Source organism: Callithrix jacchus, chromosome 5 (genome assembly GCF_049354715.1).
Source record: "Callithrix jacchus isolate 240 chromosome 5, calJac240_pri, whole genome shotgun sequence".
In the NCBI taxonomy this organism is placed as follows: Eukaryota; Metazoa; Chordata; class Mammalia; order Primates; family Cebidae; genus Callithrix; species Callithrix jacchus.
The window spans coordinates 146,550,131-146,566,238 of NC_133506.1; positions in this window are offsets into that span (position 1 = coordinate 146,550,131).

Here is a 16,108-nt window from a genome sequence, read left to right on the forward strand (position 1 = left end):
TGGGCAGCACAGGTCAATCATAATAATCTCTGATTTCTTTCTTCTTTCTTTTTCTTTCTCTTTTCTTTCTTTTTCTATTTCTTTCTTTTTTTCTTCCCTCCCTCCCTCCCTTCCCTCCTTCCCTCCCTCCTCTTTTTTTCTTTCTCTCTCTCTCTTTCCTTCCTTCCTTTCTCTCTTTTTTTTTTTTTTTTGACAATCTCTCCCAGGCTGTAGTGCCCACAACTCACTGAACTCATTACAACCCCACCTCCTGGACTCAATCAATCCTCCCGCCTCAGCCTCACAAGTAGCTGGGACTACAGGCACAAGCCACCATGCCCGGCTAATTTTTTATAGTTTTTGTAGAGACAGGGTATCCCCATGTTGCCCAGGCTGGTCTCAAACTCCTGACCTCAAGTGATCCTCCTGCCTCAGCCTCCCAAAGTGCTGGAATTACAGGTGTGAGCCACTGCGCCTGGCAATGATCTCTAAGTTGTAAAACCACCTTGCAAAGTAGGTGCCCTTTGTCACTCTCAATTTGCTACAAGGAACTGAAGTCCGAGAAGGTCAGGTTGCCTGCCCTGGGCCACAGGGCCGGTGAGTGGGGAGGGGAGCCTCATGTCTCTCCGATGGAGGCAGCCCCGCCGATGCAGGTCCCACCCTGGAACGGAAACCCCCGCCTCGCCGAGTCCATGAAATTTGTTTTGCGACAGCAGACGTGGCTGCATTGCCCTGGCGTTGTGTCCTTTGGGCAAGGTCTCAGTCAAGAGAAAGAACGTTGTAGGCAAGAAAGCAAGACAGAATTTTCAACTCTCAGGCCTGGAAAAGTCTTTGCCAGGTTCCCCCTGAACGCAGAACCAGGAGGCAAAGGAACGAGTTGAATGACAAGCTCGAGGCTTCGGGCGTTACAAACAGAAGCAATAAAACTGACGCTTGGCTGAGTTATCAGGAGGCAAAGAGGCAAAAATCCAATTTAAAAGATTATGCCAAATGGAATAAATCCAAAGTAATGGGATTGCTGAGCCTTAGCTGTCATAAAGGGAAACCATAGCCTGTCTTGGTTTAAAAAAAAAATAACACAGGGAGTAAACACAAGCTGACTTAGTGTTGGGGAAATAGTTATTATTTTTCCAGAGAGGGCTATAGTTAAGTACTGTGTCTCCAGTGCAATGCATTCAATAAATATTTACGGAGTATCCTCAGGCCCTGAGTGCTCTCCATGTACCCGAGCCAGTGGCATGCTGTGTGTGCGTCTGGGGGTGCTGTGTGTGCATCTGGGGTGCTGTGTGTGCATCTGGGGGTGCTGTGTGTGCATCTGGGGGTGCTCTGTGTGTCTGGGGGTGCTGTGTGTGTGTCTGGGGTGCTGTGTGTGTCTGGGGCTGCTGTGTGTGTGTCTGAGGTGCTGTGTGTGTCTTGGGTGCTGTGTGTGTCTGGGGGTGCTGTGTGTGTCTGGGGTGCTGTGTGTGTCTGAGGTGCTGTATGTGTGTCTGGGGTGCTGTGTGTCTGGGGTGCTGTGTGTGTGGGGTGCTGTGTATGTGTCCATGGGTGCTGTGTGTATCTGGGGGTGCTGTGTGTGTCTGGGGGTGCTGTATGTGTGTCTGAGGTACTGTATGTGTGTCTGGGGTGCTGTGTGTGTCAGGGGTGCTGTTTGTGTGTGGTGCTGTGTGTGTGGGGGGGTGCTATGTGTGCCCCTGGGACCAGGCTCCATTCCTGTTCATATGGTGCTGCCCTAAAGCCCACATCAGGTCAGTAGGATTTAGGAGGATTGGTGTGAACAAGATGTCTCTCATGGAAGATGTGATTTGGGGGGCACCACCCCAGCAGAGGAGGAAAGCTGGAGTCACTGCAAGAGAATCCCAAACACTGTGACTCACGTTTAAGCAGACCGCTTAAAAACCTCATCGTGTTCCACTTCAGCGGTCATGTTCTGAGGTGACCGGGATTCTGTAATGCACAGTCTTCTTCAGTCATTAGTCTACGGCACCCAGGACAGCCTCAGCTCAGCTGTGGAACACAGACCAGACATTCAGAGGCAGGCACTAGAAAGGCTGGTTCAGAAGCAGGGGAAGAACAGCTCCAGCTTTGAGTGCTGTGAAGCACTCTGCTAAGTGCTTTATGCACTGTCTTCCTGTAGCTACTAAAAAGTACCCCACCTGACAGATTCCAAGGCTGAAGCTCAGAGAGATTCAGTAACTCACCCAAGGCCACACAGCCAACAATTAGCAGAGCGGGGACTGCAGTAGTTGACCACTCTGGTATCTGGTCTCTCCTAAAGGAGGAGATTTTAAAGCTAGATAATCAGGGGAACAATTCAGCGAACAGTAGGAGTTTGTGCTGGTAAAGGCCACATCCAGTTCTGGAGTTTTCTTCTCTTTTGTTTTCTGCTTGTTCAGAGAAGAAGATAGTACAGACCCTGACTGCAATTTCCCCGCACTCCACGGTGTCCGCTACACACAACACAAGCCCCAGTCTGTGCAGATCAGTGTCACTGACAGAGAATGTCTACATGTGTGACAAGACGGTGACACAAACATGAAAGTGACACAGTGTCTCAGCAATGGTTTATATAGGTAGCACAGAGGATGCCATGTACAAACAGGGATTTCTATTTGTCTCTTAAAACAAAAAACTGGTAGTCCAGAGGAAGGAAACTCCCACGCCCTGGTGGATAGAAAGAGTCAGTTGAATCAAGGTGCTCGGGCAGCTCTTGGTTCTGCTCAGAGCGGCCCTCCGGCTGCTGCGCCCACAGGCAGGTGAGCACTCTACCCATTCACTGCCGCGTCTCCTCGGTGCCAGGAAGACCCAGCAAGAAGTTTCAAACTTTTTGAGGATGACCAGATGGGAAAAGGAGTATCTCTCATGCTCTCCACTCCTTTTCCCTGACGTCCTCGTATCACTCTACTAGAGTCATCACCATGAAATTCAGTCATTCCTTCGTTCTTTCATTTTCCTTCCTGCATCCACGCCTGTCTATTTGTGACTCGACATTCATGCAGCGTTTAGTCTGGCCGATGCCACACACAGCCCTAGGGTTAGAGAAAGGAATGAAACGCAATAAGATAGCATCTTACACCAGTCAGAACGGCTATGATTATTATTATTATTTTACCCAATAAGTCTCTGTACGTTCACAGAGTGGCTATTATTAAAAAGTCAAGGCTGGGCACGGTGGTTCATGCCTGTAATCCCAGCATTTTTGGAGGCTGAGGTGGGTGGATCATGAGGTCAGGAGTTCCAGGCCAGCCTGGCCAATATAGTGAAACCCTGTCTCTACTGAAAAACACAAAAATTAGTCAGGCGTGGTGGTGGGTGCCTGTAGTCCTAGCTACTCGGGAGGCTGAGGCAGGAGAATCGCTTGAACCTGGGAGGTGGAAGTTGCAGTGAGCTGAGATTGCACCACTGCACTCCAGCCTGGGCAACAGGAGCGAGACTCCATCTCAAAAAAAAAGAAAGTCAAAAACAACAGATGTTGGCGAAGGTGTGGAGAAAAGGGAATGCATACCCTGCTGGTGGGAATGTAAATTAGTTCATCCACTGTGGAAAACAGTCTCAAAGAACTGAAGATAGAACTAGCATTCCACCCAGCAGTCTCACTACTGCGCATCTACCCAAAGGAAAAGAAGTCATTACATCAAAAACGTATCTGCACTCATGTTTATTCTAGCACTATCCACAATAACCAAGATAGGGAATCAACCAAATTATTCATCAATGGGGCGTTATTTTTAAAATGTGGTACATATACATCATGGATTGCTACTTGGCCTTAAAAAAAATAAAATCAAGGCTGGGCACAGTGGCTCACACCTGTGATCCCAGCACTTTGGAAGGCTGAGGCAGGCAGATCACTGGAGGTCAGGAGTTCCAGCCTGGCCAACACGGTGAAACCCTGTCTCTACTAAAAATACAAGAATTAGCCGAGCATGGTGGGCGCCTGTAATCCCAGCTACTTTGGAGGCGGAGGCAGGAGAGTGGCATGAATCTGGGAGGTGGAAGTTGCAGTGAGCCGAGATCACACCACTGCACTCCAGCCTGGGCAACTGATTGAGACTTTGTCTCAAAATAAATAAGTAAATGAAATCATATCTTTTGTAGCCACATGGATGGAACTGGAGGCCATTATCCCAAGTGAAAATGACTCAGAAACAGAAAGTCAGATACCGCATGTTGTCACTGATGAGTGGGAGCTAAACAATGGGGACCTACGGACAAGCGGAGTGGAAAAACAGACAGGAGACGCCAAAAGGTGGGGAAGTGGGAGGAGGGTGAGGGTTGAACAATTACCTGTTGAGTGTAGTGTTCAGTGTTCGGGTGATGGGTACACTCAAAGCCCAGATTTCACCACAGCAAAATATGTCCATGTAAGAAGCCTGCACTTGTACCCCCTAAATATTTACAAATAAAATTTTAAAAATGAATAAAACACAATCCCTGTCCTCAGGCTGCTGACTGTCTAGAAATTAGATAGACGCATTAAAGGGTCAATGGAGGCGCCTGCCTGGGGGCTGGGCTGGGCTGGCAGGGCCCTGGTAGGGCTTCCTCAAGGAAGAGAGCCTTCAGCTGGATCTGAAAGGGAAATGGGAGCTGATCCAGGTGGAGGACAGCTGGGCAGGATGGCAGTTTTCAGTCTGAGGGAGCAGCCAGTGTAAACCGCACGGACAAGAACTCTCAGGCCCTTGGCTGGTCCAGTAATGCTCTGGCAACCCCCTGCTTCCAGACTGCCCCCTGCTGATCAAGCCTCAACCTACCTCGGGATTATTCTTCTTCCAACCCGGTTCCCACCATGTCACTCTTCTGTTCCAACTTTTCATGGCTTGGGGTAAAAACCCCATTGCCTTGATGGGTGCCCAGGCACTGTGTGACCTGATGCCCACCTACTGCCAGGCAGATTTCTGCCACTATCCTTTAACCAGGGCAAGCCTCTGAACACTCTCGGCCAGGGATTGGAAACTGAAAGCCTTGGAACTCCAGCGCGGGAAAGGTGGGAGGTGCAGAGTGGATGACAGCAGGACGCGTGTGACAGCAGAATGCTGAGCTGCTCTGCGTGAGGACCGTTCTGGGCTTGGTCCTGCCCCCAGGTCTTTGTCCAGGGTGCACCTGACATGGCCTCCTCTCCTATCCGTTTCCTCTCCTCTCTTCAACACTTGCCTCCCATGGAGACTTCCTAAAATACTTCTGGAGACAAAAACTCTCCTCCTTTCATACCAAAAAACAAATCTGTCTAAAACCAGATTTATCTTCCTTTTTGAAACTAGTTCTTTCTTGGTTTTTCTGTCTCCAGGCACAGTCCTGCTCTTCCAGTCACTGAGGTCTAAAACCACACATTCCTCCTTCCTTGCCATCACCCTCAAACCCTGTATGTGCAAAGCATAAGACTGTAGGCCATAGCAGTTGGGAGGGACTTTGGATATTGTCTAATTTACCTGCCCGCAAATGGAGGCATCTCCTTTAGGACAATCTTTATGGCAATCAGATCTCTGTTCAATCATCTTCCAGATTATTATTCATTCTTCTCTAATTGCTTAAAAATTCTTCTTTATATTGAATGAAAACCTGCCTTCCTGGGTCCCTTTTTAGGCACACAGAACGGGTCTCGTCCCTCTTCTAAACACGCTTGCCGTGGCATTCTTCACTTTCCTTCGCTTAAATATCCTTTAAGCATTTTTTAGGTGACTTTCCCATGACTATCTGATTACCTCCTCCAACTCGCCATGGTTGCTCCTAATGTGTAAATTGGGATTCAACTGCAGGCTGGGCATGGTGGCTCAGGCCTGTAATCCCAGAACATTGGAAGGTGTGAGGACAGGAGTTTGAAACTGGCCTGGGTAACAGAATGAGACATTGTAAAAAGCAAGGAAGGAAGGAGAAGAAAGAAAAAGAAGAGGGTAGGAGGGAAGGAAGGAAGGAAGGAAGGAGGGGGAGGGAGGGTGAGAAGTGAAAGAGAGAAGAAGGAAGGAATGAAGGAAGAAAGGAAGGATGGAAATGAAGAGAAGGAAGGAAGAATGGAAAGGAAGGGAGGGAGGGAGGGAGGGAGGAAGGAGGAAAGGGAGAATGGAAAGGAAGGAAGGAGGAAGGAAGGAAGAAGGAAGAAAGGAAGGATGGAAATGAAGAGAAGGAAAGAAGAATGGAAAGGAAGGGAGGGAGGGAGGAAGGAGGAAAGGGAGGATGGAAAGGAAGGAAGGAAGGAGGAAGGAGGGAGGAAGGAAGGAAGGAGGAAGGAAGGGAGGAAGGAGGGAAGGAAAGAAATGTGCAGGTCATCCAAGCTATCCAGGCAGCTCAGCAGATGATACTACAGCGAGTGGGGCTGAGGCTGGGGCTGGGGGTGGAACCACAGGTGTCTTGTTTCGGACGTTACCCTCCACCCTTACTAGGAGTGCATTAGCTGATTGAATAGGCTGAACCGACTTGTACCCATCTAGAAAGCCCCATTTGGGGTTTTTCACACGTAATACTTTCCTGGGCTCTGGAGTGAGAGTGTCTGGATTCAAATCCTTCACTTCCAGTACTTAACCTCCCTGAGCCTCAGACTTCTTTTCTCTGTTGGGGCCAATAACAGCACCCACCTCGTGGAACTGCGAAGTTAAAATGTGGAAATGTGCAGAGCACCTGGTCAGGCCGGGCGAGTTGTTAAGTGCGCAGACGTTGGCTGCTTCTCTCACTTCTCCACTCCGACTCCTAAATAATTATTACAGGTAACTCTTCTGTCCCGCAGTTGGAGCCCAATGGTCACCCCTCTGTAATCCCCACTTCAGCAAGCACATTCCTGCAAGCCTTCCTTCCGGGGGGAACTGGAAAGGCTGATGCATCAAGCTTTCCACTCCTGCTACCTGTTCGCTTGGGGAGGCTCCAAGTGACTGAGGGGCCTCAGGGCTGGAGGAAACCGTGGAACGCAGGATGATGGGAGCGGGTTAAAGGAACTCATGCTCCTGGAAAGAAAAGGTCAAATCAGGCCTGAGGTCATGTGTAAGGTGCAGCTGTTTAAAAATGACCCTTCCCTCTAGGGAAAGAGAAGACAGACAGAAGCTCCATTTCTATCGGTTTGGGGCCAGGCTCTGCTTTTTTGAGGCTACAGCGCCACCTCGTGGCTTCATCCACACGGTTGTCTATCTTGCTGTAGCCCACACTATCGCTGTCTTCTCATGAACAAAAATGTGTCCATAATTTAAAAACTGAATGCAACATCTAATTTGCTTTCTGGCTCTGGCATGGTGGCTCATGCCTGTAATCCCAGCACTTTCAGAAGCCAAGGTGGGAGGATCACTTGAGCCTAGGAGTTGGAGACCAGCCTGGGCAACGTTGCAAGACTCCCATCCCCATGAAATAAATTTAAACAATCTGCCGGGCATGGTGGCGCACACCTGTGGTCCTGGCTGCTCTGGAGGCTGGAGGATCGCTTGAGCCCAGGAGGTTGAGGCTGCAGTGAGCTGTGATCATGCCACTGCACTCCAGGCAGGGTGGCAGAGCGAGACCCTGTCTCTGAAAATAATAATGATAAAAATTGGCCGGTTGTGGTCACGTGGCTCACACTTGTAATCCCAACATTTTGGGAGGCCGAGGCAGGTGGATCACCTGAGGCCAGGAGATCAAGATCAACCGGCTAACATGGTGAAACCCTGTCTTTACTAAAAATACAAAACAGCCAGGCGTGGTTGCATGCAACTGTAATCCCAACTACTCGGGAGGTCGAGACAGGAGAATTGCTGAAGCAAACCTGGGAGGCGGAGGTTGCAGTGAGCTGAGATCACGCCACTGCACTCCAGCTTGGTGACAGAGACCTTGTCTCAAGATAAAAGTAGTCATAAAAAAAAAAAAAAAGTAGTCATAATAATAAACTACTGGAAACATTATGTTCATTCTTGCCCTAATGAGATTTTCATCTTGAGAAAGCATTATTTTCTGCAGGGTAAGACACTGTTTTGACATTGCATTTCGGATACTTCCTTCACATCTGGTACTCCCTTGTATTGCATGGAAGCACCAATTTCTCTCCTATTAAAACAAAAACAAAAAAGCTCATGATCTAGAATGACACTGGCACAGGTAAGGTGCTCAACTCATGTCTTTCCTCCTCTTCCTGCCGACACACAGCAGGGTTGTCCATTCAAACTAACCTTGTTCTTGCCTCAGGGGTCCTCCCTGGCATGCTCTCCTTGCACCCAAGCTGGCTCTTCAGAGTCACTGAGAGTCACTCTAAGGGGCTCCTTTCCACTGGGCCCTCTCAACTATAAAATCATCACCAGGCATTTAGTCTGCCTAGTAACAGCTACACCCATCAGAATACATGTACTTATTTCTCATCTGCCTCTCCCAGGTCCCATGCATGCATCATTAGCATTCCACGTTTACATTTTTGGCCTTGTTCTCTACTTTCTTGGCAACAAATAGTGCCTGCACCTTGGAGGCACTCAGTACTTATTTCCTGAATGAATCAACTAATCCCATCTTTAAGAACTGGGTTCCAGCCGGGCACGGTGCTCACGCGTGTAATCCCAGCACTTTGGGAAGCTGAGGTGGGTCTATCACCTGAGGTCAGGAGTTCGAGACCAGACTGGGCAAAAGAATGGAACCCCCTCTCTACTAAAAATACAAAAATTAGCTGGGCATAGTGGTGGGTGCCTGTAGTCCCAGCTACTTGGGAGACTGAGGCAGGAGAATCACTTGAATCCAGGAGATGGAGGTTGCAGTGAGCTGAGATCACACCACTGCACTCCAGCCTCAGCAACTAAGATCTTGTCTCAAAAAAAAAAAAAAAAAAAAAAAGAACCAGGTTCCTCTGCCAGCACAGCAGCACCTCATCGTGTGCTGGCCCAGGAACCAGGGAATGAGAGGAATGACAAAGATGCCTGTGTCCCTCTTTAAGCCGTTATTTTGCAGGAAGCAGTGAGATGGTTGAACATATAGATTGGCATGTCTCCGAGGCACTCACTGACTTTATTATGTAGCTCACTGAGCAGCTTTCCAATGAGGCTGGGTTTGGATTGTTTTGGGAAGAGATTCACATCCTTCTCCAATTACCTTTTCCAAGTTAATCAGCCACCGCTGGTCCATTCCCTCTACTGTAAAGTTGGGTGTGTGTTTGTGTGTTCACAACCTGTCCCGCAACCCAGGTGCGGGGTGAGGAGAGGAAGCATGTTTTATTTATTATTTTTATTTATTTCTAAATTTTAATTTTGTTATTTTTTGAGATAGATTCTTGCTCTGTCACCCTAGCTGGAGTGCAGTGGTGCAATCTCAGCTCACTGCAACCTCCGCCTCCATGTTCAAGCGCTTCTCCTGCTTCGGCCCCCCCAAGTAGCTGAGATTATAGGCACCTGCCACCACGCCCAGCTAATTTTTGTATTTTTAGTAGATACAGGGTTTCGATGTTGGTCAGGCTGGTCATGAACTCTTGACCTCAAGTGATCTGCCTTCCTCAGCCTCCCAAAGTTCTAGGTTACAGGTGTTAGCCACTTTGCCTGGCTTTTCTTTGTAGAGGCAGAGTCTTGCTACGTTATCCAGGCTGGATGGATAACATCGTGCAGTGGCTCCATCATAGCTCTCTGTAGCCTCCATCTCTTGGGTTCAAGCGATCCTAGAGGAAAGGTGTTTCGGCACGGGCACTTCTTAGGAAATGTTTGCTGCTTTGGAGACTACAAAAGTCCAAAGGCAGGTCGGTGAGTAGCGGATACAGGTCTCCCTGTTGCATGCAGGTGTTTCTTTGTTTGTTTTGTTTTGTTTTGAAACAGAGTCTTGCTCTGTCGCCAGGCACCAGGCTGGAGTGCAGTGGCGTGATCTCGGCCCACAGCAACCTCCGCCTCCCGGGTTCAAGCAATTCTCCTGCCTCAGCCTCCCAAGTAGCTGGGACTACAGGCGCACGCCACCAAGCCCAGCTAATTTTTGTATTTGTTTTTAGTAGAGACGGGGTTTCTCCATGTTGGCCAGGATGGTCTTGATCTCCTGACCTTATGATCCACCCGCCTCGGCCTCTCAAAGTGCTGGGATTACAGGCGTGAGCCACCGCTCATGCGGGTCTCACAGGGAACTAAGTGAGGAGCGAGGAGGGCAGTGGGTAAGGAACAGCGACGGCCAGCAGATGGCGCCAGCCCCCAGGGAGCGGGAGCGCCTGGGAGTGGCCGCCAAGCTGGTCCCCAAACAAAGCTGGAGCCCAGGCGCTCTCTGGGGTCGTTCACATCCTGCCACTCAACGACCCGAAGGAAATCAGCTGCTTCCTGGCTCTGGGGCTTCATCTTTAAGTGAGCCTCGTTAGCCGGTTTTTCTTCTGGGGGACGTGCGTGTGGTTTGTCACCCCTCTCCCCGCTGGCGCTCAGAGTCCAGAGCTCCCCGGGGTCCGCCCTGACCCGCGAAGCCGCCTCGCCTCCCTCCTGCGCCCACAGGCCCGTCGCTGCCCGCACGGAGGTCTGTCCTGGACCTCTTAGGTCAGACTGTCCCCTCCCTCCCGGTCGCCGCTGCTGTTTGGGGACTTGGACGCCCCTCTGCAGAGGCAGGGGCCTTGCCTTCCGCCCCACGTGACGGCTTCCTTGAAGAATCGCTGCCTCACCTAATGTCCCTTGGGCAGCGCGGTTCGTTGGCCCTATAGGAAGGCTGGTTGCCAAGAGCAGGGCTTTGCTCAGGGTCCCCGTGGCTGACGACTCTGTCCTGCGTGGGATAAAGTGCTCACAGGTCACTCACCGATCAGACGTCCCAGGGAGACCGAGGGGTGGGTGCTGGTGGATGCAGCTTGATGGAACCTCTTCTCCAGGCCCGCAGAGGAAGGGAGAGCAGGCCTGTCCCACTACTCTGTCCCCAAGAACCTCTTCTTAAACCAGCTTATAAACCCGCCATCACTCACCCTGTGTGTCCTGGCTTCCCTCCTCAGCTCCCAGCAAGGTGAAATATGCCCTCTTGTGCCATTCGACAAGGGTGGGGGGGAGGGTGGACAGAGGAGCTGCACGGGGGAGGGTGTACAGAGGGGCTGCACGGCAGCTTTCTGGGCCTGAGGTTTCCTGGCCCCTGACTCTTCCCCACAACACCCCCAACCCCAGGTCAGATCTCCATTCCCACAATAAACTACCTAGCGGGTGCAGGTGTGGTTTAGGGACATTCTCCTGGCCAGAGCCAGTGGCCTGCAGTGTGGTCTTCCCTAGATGTGCTGACTGCAGGCATGAGGCCATGCCAAGTGGCCAGGCTAGGCTCCCAAGGGTGGTCCTGCCTGGCCCTGCTGGCTGTGATGTGGGGAGAGCAGGCCAGGAGCAACTAGATGGATGGGGAGGGCAAGCATTTCCCAGAGACCTGATGACCTTCACTGGATTCAGCTGCCTTCATAAGCCTGCGTTTCTAGCTTTCAGTGTTTTTGGGGTTAACTTTAAAACAAAATGAAAATACAAAAGATTTTTATTATATACTGTGATTGTCCACAACTCTTTTTTTTTTTTGAGATGGAGTTTCGCGCTTGTTACCCAGGCTGGAGTGCAATGGCGCCATCTCAGCTCACCTCCACCTCCTGGGTTCAGGCAATTCTCCTGCCTCAGCCTCCCTAGTAGCTGGGATTACAGGCGTGCGCCACCATGCCCAGCTAATTTTTTGTATTTTTAGTAGAGATAGGGTTTCACATGTTGGCCAGGCTGGTCTTGAACTCCTGAACTCAGGTGATCCACCCGCCTCGGCCTCCCAAAGTGCTGGGATTACAGGCCTGAGCCACTGTGCCTAGCCCCACAACTCTTAAACACAGGGCAATGACAGTTTAATGCACTACCACATCTGCTCAGGATTATAGAATTCTCTATATTTAAGAGTCAGGGGCCAGGCATGGTGGCTCAGGCCTGTAATCCCAGCACTTTGGGAGGCCAAGGCGGGTGGATCACCTGAGTTCAGGAGTTCAAGACCAGCCTGTCCAACATGTGAAACCCCATCTCTACTTAAAATACAAAAATCAGCCAAGCTTGGTGGTGGGCACCTGTAATCCCAGCTACTCAGGAGGCTAAGGCAGGAGAATCACTTGAACCCAGGAGGTGGAGGCTGCAGTGAGCCGAGATCACACCATTGCACTCCAGCCTGGGTGACAAGAGTAAAATTCTGTCTCAAAAAAAAAGAGTGGGGCAGAATTCCTATGCCTCCTGTAGAGCAGGGTAGCTTTGAGCCTGTATGAAAGTTTGCTTCCCTGACTCCGTCTACTTTGAAGTGGCCTCTGAGGGACAGAGACCCTGAGAGGATCTGGTTGTCTTGCAGAAAGGGGCAGTGAAGTCACTGACTTATTTTGTGGATAATGCTGTTGCTGGATGTCCTCGTATAGTCCTCACTCTCCATTCAGCTTTCTACAGCTCTCGCTTCCTGCCCCTGTTAGCCCTACCCACTTCCATTCACAGATCCACCCTATGGATGGCTTGAATGGTGCTTGAGGCTCCTACCAAGGGGAATGAGCACAGGCATCTCCCGGAAGAGAGCAGTGTGCAGAGACAACTCCGTATTCCTGACTATGCCCTTTCACACAGCGTCATCAAGTTCACCTTTCTCCATCTTTCTCACAAAGAAATTGTAAAAGACATTGAACATGCTTAGGTTTAAAAATGGGAGGGCCTGATACAGGAGAAAGAGATGACATTTGTCCCCCATCTCCCGCTTTCTATCAGTGGACATGGGGCAAATTTTCTATCCTCTTTGAGTCTCGGTTCTCTCATCTGGAATACGGAGATAACAGAACCTCTGCTGTGGGATTGGTTGAGAAAATGGTAAGTGCCTAGCATGCAAAGCACACATCAAATGACAACTCCCTTCTTTCCCCTGGACTAAAGCAGTAAGGAACTCAAGTTCAAGTTCAGGTTCTGCCTCTCGCCAGCTGTGAGCAGAGCACTTTGCCTCTTCTCAATGAGCCCTGGGTCCCCACCCGTGCATGAGTCTAAGGTGCTGTTTTCTATGATTCTTGAATTTATTTTGTCCACATGTCCTGCTGACCTCCCCTTCAGGAAAAGACTGAGGTGAGTTTGCCCGACGTGGTCTCCTGATGACCACCATGGTCCCCCCATTTGCTTGTCATCCCTCCTAAGCTTTGACACAAGTAAGTGGCAGGGATGGTAGATGACAGTGCAGGGAGTGCAGGAAACTGGTCAGCAATGACCTCTCCCAGGTCCCAGTCCAACCCCCCCTGCCCTTTCACTTCCGGGATTCTGATGGCCCTGACTGGAGGTGATGGGATGTACCTGGTGAGCACAGGAACGCGCACTCCCTCCTGCCCCACCCTGCCGTGTTCCTTCTGTCCTTGTCTGAGTTTATTCCCTCCCTGAAGAGAGAAAATGAGGCAAAATTGCCAGGTAGTTGAGTCGGTTTCTGCCTTCCTCCTGGAGTTTGTTAATATTTTCAAATTTCCCCAAATCTTTATTTTATTAATTAATTTATTTTGAGACGGATTCTAGTTCTTGTCACCCAGGCTGGAGTGCATCTCAGCTCGCTGCAACCTCCACCTCCTAGGTTCAAGCGATTCTCCTGCCTCAGCCTCCCGAATAGCTGGGATTACAGGCGCACCCCAGCACGCTCGAGTAGAGATGAGGTTTCACTATGTTGGCCAGGCTGGTCTCGAACTCCTGACCTCAGATGATCTGCCCATCTCAGCCTCCCAAAGTGCTGGGATTATGGGTATGAGCCATGGGACCCAGCCTTTTTTTTTTTTTTTTTTTTAGACTGAGTTTTGCTCTGTTGCCCAGGCTGGAGAGCGGTGGTGCAATTTCAGCTCACTACAACCTCCGCCTGCCAGGTTCAGGTGGCAATTCTCCTGCCTTAGCCTCCCAAGTAGCTGGGATTACAGGCGCATGCCAGCATGCCTGGCTAAGTTTTGTATTTTTAGTAAGGCAGGGTTTCACTATGTTGGCCAGGCTGGTCTTGAACTCCTGATGTCAGGTGATCCACCGGCCTTGGCCTCCCAAAGTGCTGGGATTACAGATGTGAGCCACTGTGCCTGGCCTTATCTTATTTTTTTAAGAGACAGGTCTTGCCCTGTTGCCCAACCTGGAGTGTAGGGTGCAATTAGAGCTCGCTGCAGCCTCGACTTCGTGGGCTCAAGCAATCGTCCCACCTCATCCTCCTGAGTAGCTGGGACCACAGGCATGTGCCACCAAACCTGGCCCTTCTTTATTTTATCGTGAATGTAGCTGAAAAATGTTCCCCACCTTTGTAATTTTTTGCAAGGCAAAACTAGAAGGTATGTTGAAGCCAAGCTCTCTAGGGCTAATATGCAGTACTGTGTAGGGTAACCTACAATAGGTTGGGCTCAGTTGAAACAAACTTGGGGACTTCAGCTTGAGCAGATGGCTAAAACCTTCACATGGGGTTTCCTCTGAGCCCCTCTAGTCTTCAGGTCTTGGCTTCCCTCCTTCCCCTTTCTCTCTCTCTCTCTCTCTCTCTCTCTCTCTCTAGAGACAGAGTTTCACTCTTGTTGCCCAGGCTGGAGGGCAGTGGCTCAATCGTGACTCACTGCAACCTCCGCCTCCTGGGTTCAAGTGATTCTCTTCTGCCTTAGCCTCCCAAGTAGCTGGGATTACAGGTGTGCACCACCACACCCAGCTAATTTTTTTGTATTTTTAGTATAGACAGTGTTTCACCATGTTGGCCAGGATGGTCTCAAACTCCTGACCTTAGGTGATCTACCCACCTCAGCTTCCCAAAGTGCTGGGATTACAAGCATGAGCCACTGCGTCCAGTCCTTCCTTCCCCTTTCCATTGTATTTTGAATGAATCAACAAGTGTAGAATTATTAAAATGATTGGAGAGGGAAAACGTCTAAATCGCTACCTCTGTGCAACAATTCCAGTCTTGGTTCTTACAATGAATCTGCTTTTGTAAAGAGATGGAGCGACTGCTATCCCAGGGTGCAGCTATTCGCAGCACGAAGCAGAAACAGTCAACATGAATATTATGGATGGATTTCTGCAAACTGACCTCAGTTTTCTTCCCTTCATTTAAAAGATATTTTTCTCCTCACATCTTAGGTAGATTCAGAGATACACGAAAAGCAAAGTTTGTTTTTTAAAATAAAATGCTAAGTAGAATAGCAAAAATGACTCTAAAATCAATGCATATGTGTATTTCTTTTAAGCTTTAATATATAAAATGTATATTTCTTTTAACAGAGACCTTGGCTCTGATAGTCTCCACGTTTAGAATTTGAGTTCTTAAGTGAATGAGATCCAGAAAATATACTTTTTGAGAAATAAGAAATGGGTTATCATGACATCATCAATTTATAATTGCTATAATAGAATGTCGAAGAGATTAATTTGCTCAAAGTTACGGCCCAGAGTTCTGGGATGTCAATTCATGTTTTCTGGCCCCAATGGTTTCACCATCAGCCACCTCTCATGGGTGCTCCTACAGCTTACCTGTGTGACATTTCTCAGGATATTCAAGCTCATTTAGTTTTTGGAAGGACAGGATGGTAGGGAGAGAGTTTCAGGTATGTGAGGTTTGCTTCTTAAGCACATTCTGGCAAACCTCGGGCCACGTTTTCCTCTGGGTCCCCATCAGTGTGCAGACAATAGCAGCGCCCCCTGGACCTGCAGCAGTATTTGTTTGTGATGGCCGCTGCCTCTTCAGAGCTGCCGCAGGACCCCTGCCTCGTTCAGATGGAAAGCAAAGGCACTGGAATGACGTTTCATCTCCTGAGTCTGTGGGATCTGCCCCAGTGGAGGCAAAGATCTCATGCTTTCATACCAACCCCTCTGGGGCTTTCATCCCTGCTCCAAAAAAAATGGACAGTTTCAAAAATTCAAAAATCAATTGGAATGGAGCCAGCTCTGTCCGGCGGGTTATTAATGACCTCGGAGCTGACTGATCATATTTGCACAGCCTTTCAATAAACAGCTTCAACAACAACTAGGGTGGAAAAGAAAACACACGCCCCATCCAATCAAGACAAACTTCAGGTATCGATTTCACCACCTCCTTCTCCCCTGCTGCCACTTTGGAAACAAATTTAGAGTATGACGCCAGGGTCGTCGATCATTGCCAACCTCCACGTCACCAGGTCTGGACTATGGCTGGAAAAGCACATTGCTTCATTCTGCTAAAATAACTTTTCCAAGATTTCCTGAGGCCAGAAACATAAATTGCTGGATCCCAGGGAAAGCTGCAGGGAAAGGAATAATCCGGTTGGGCTCAGGTTCTC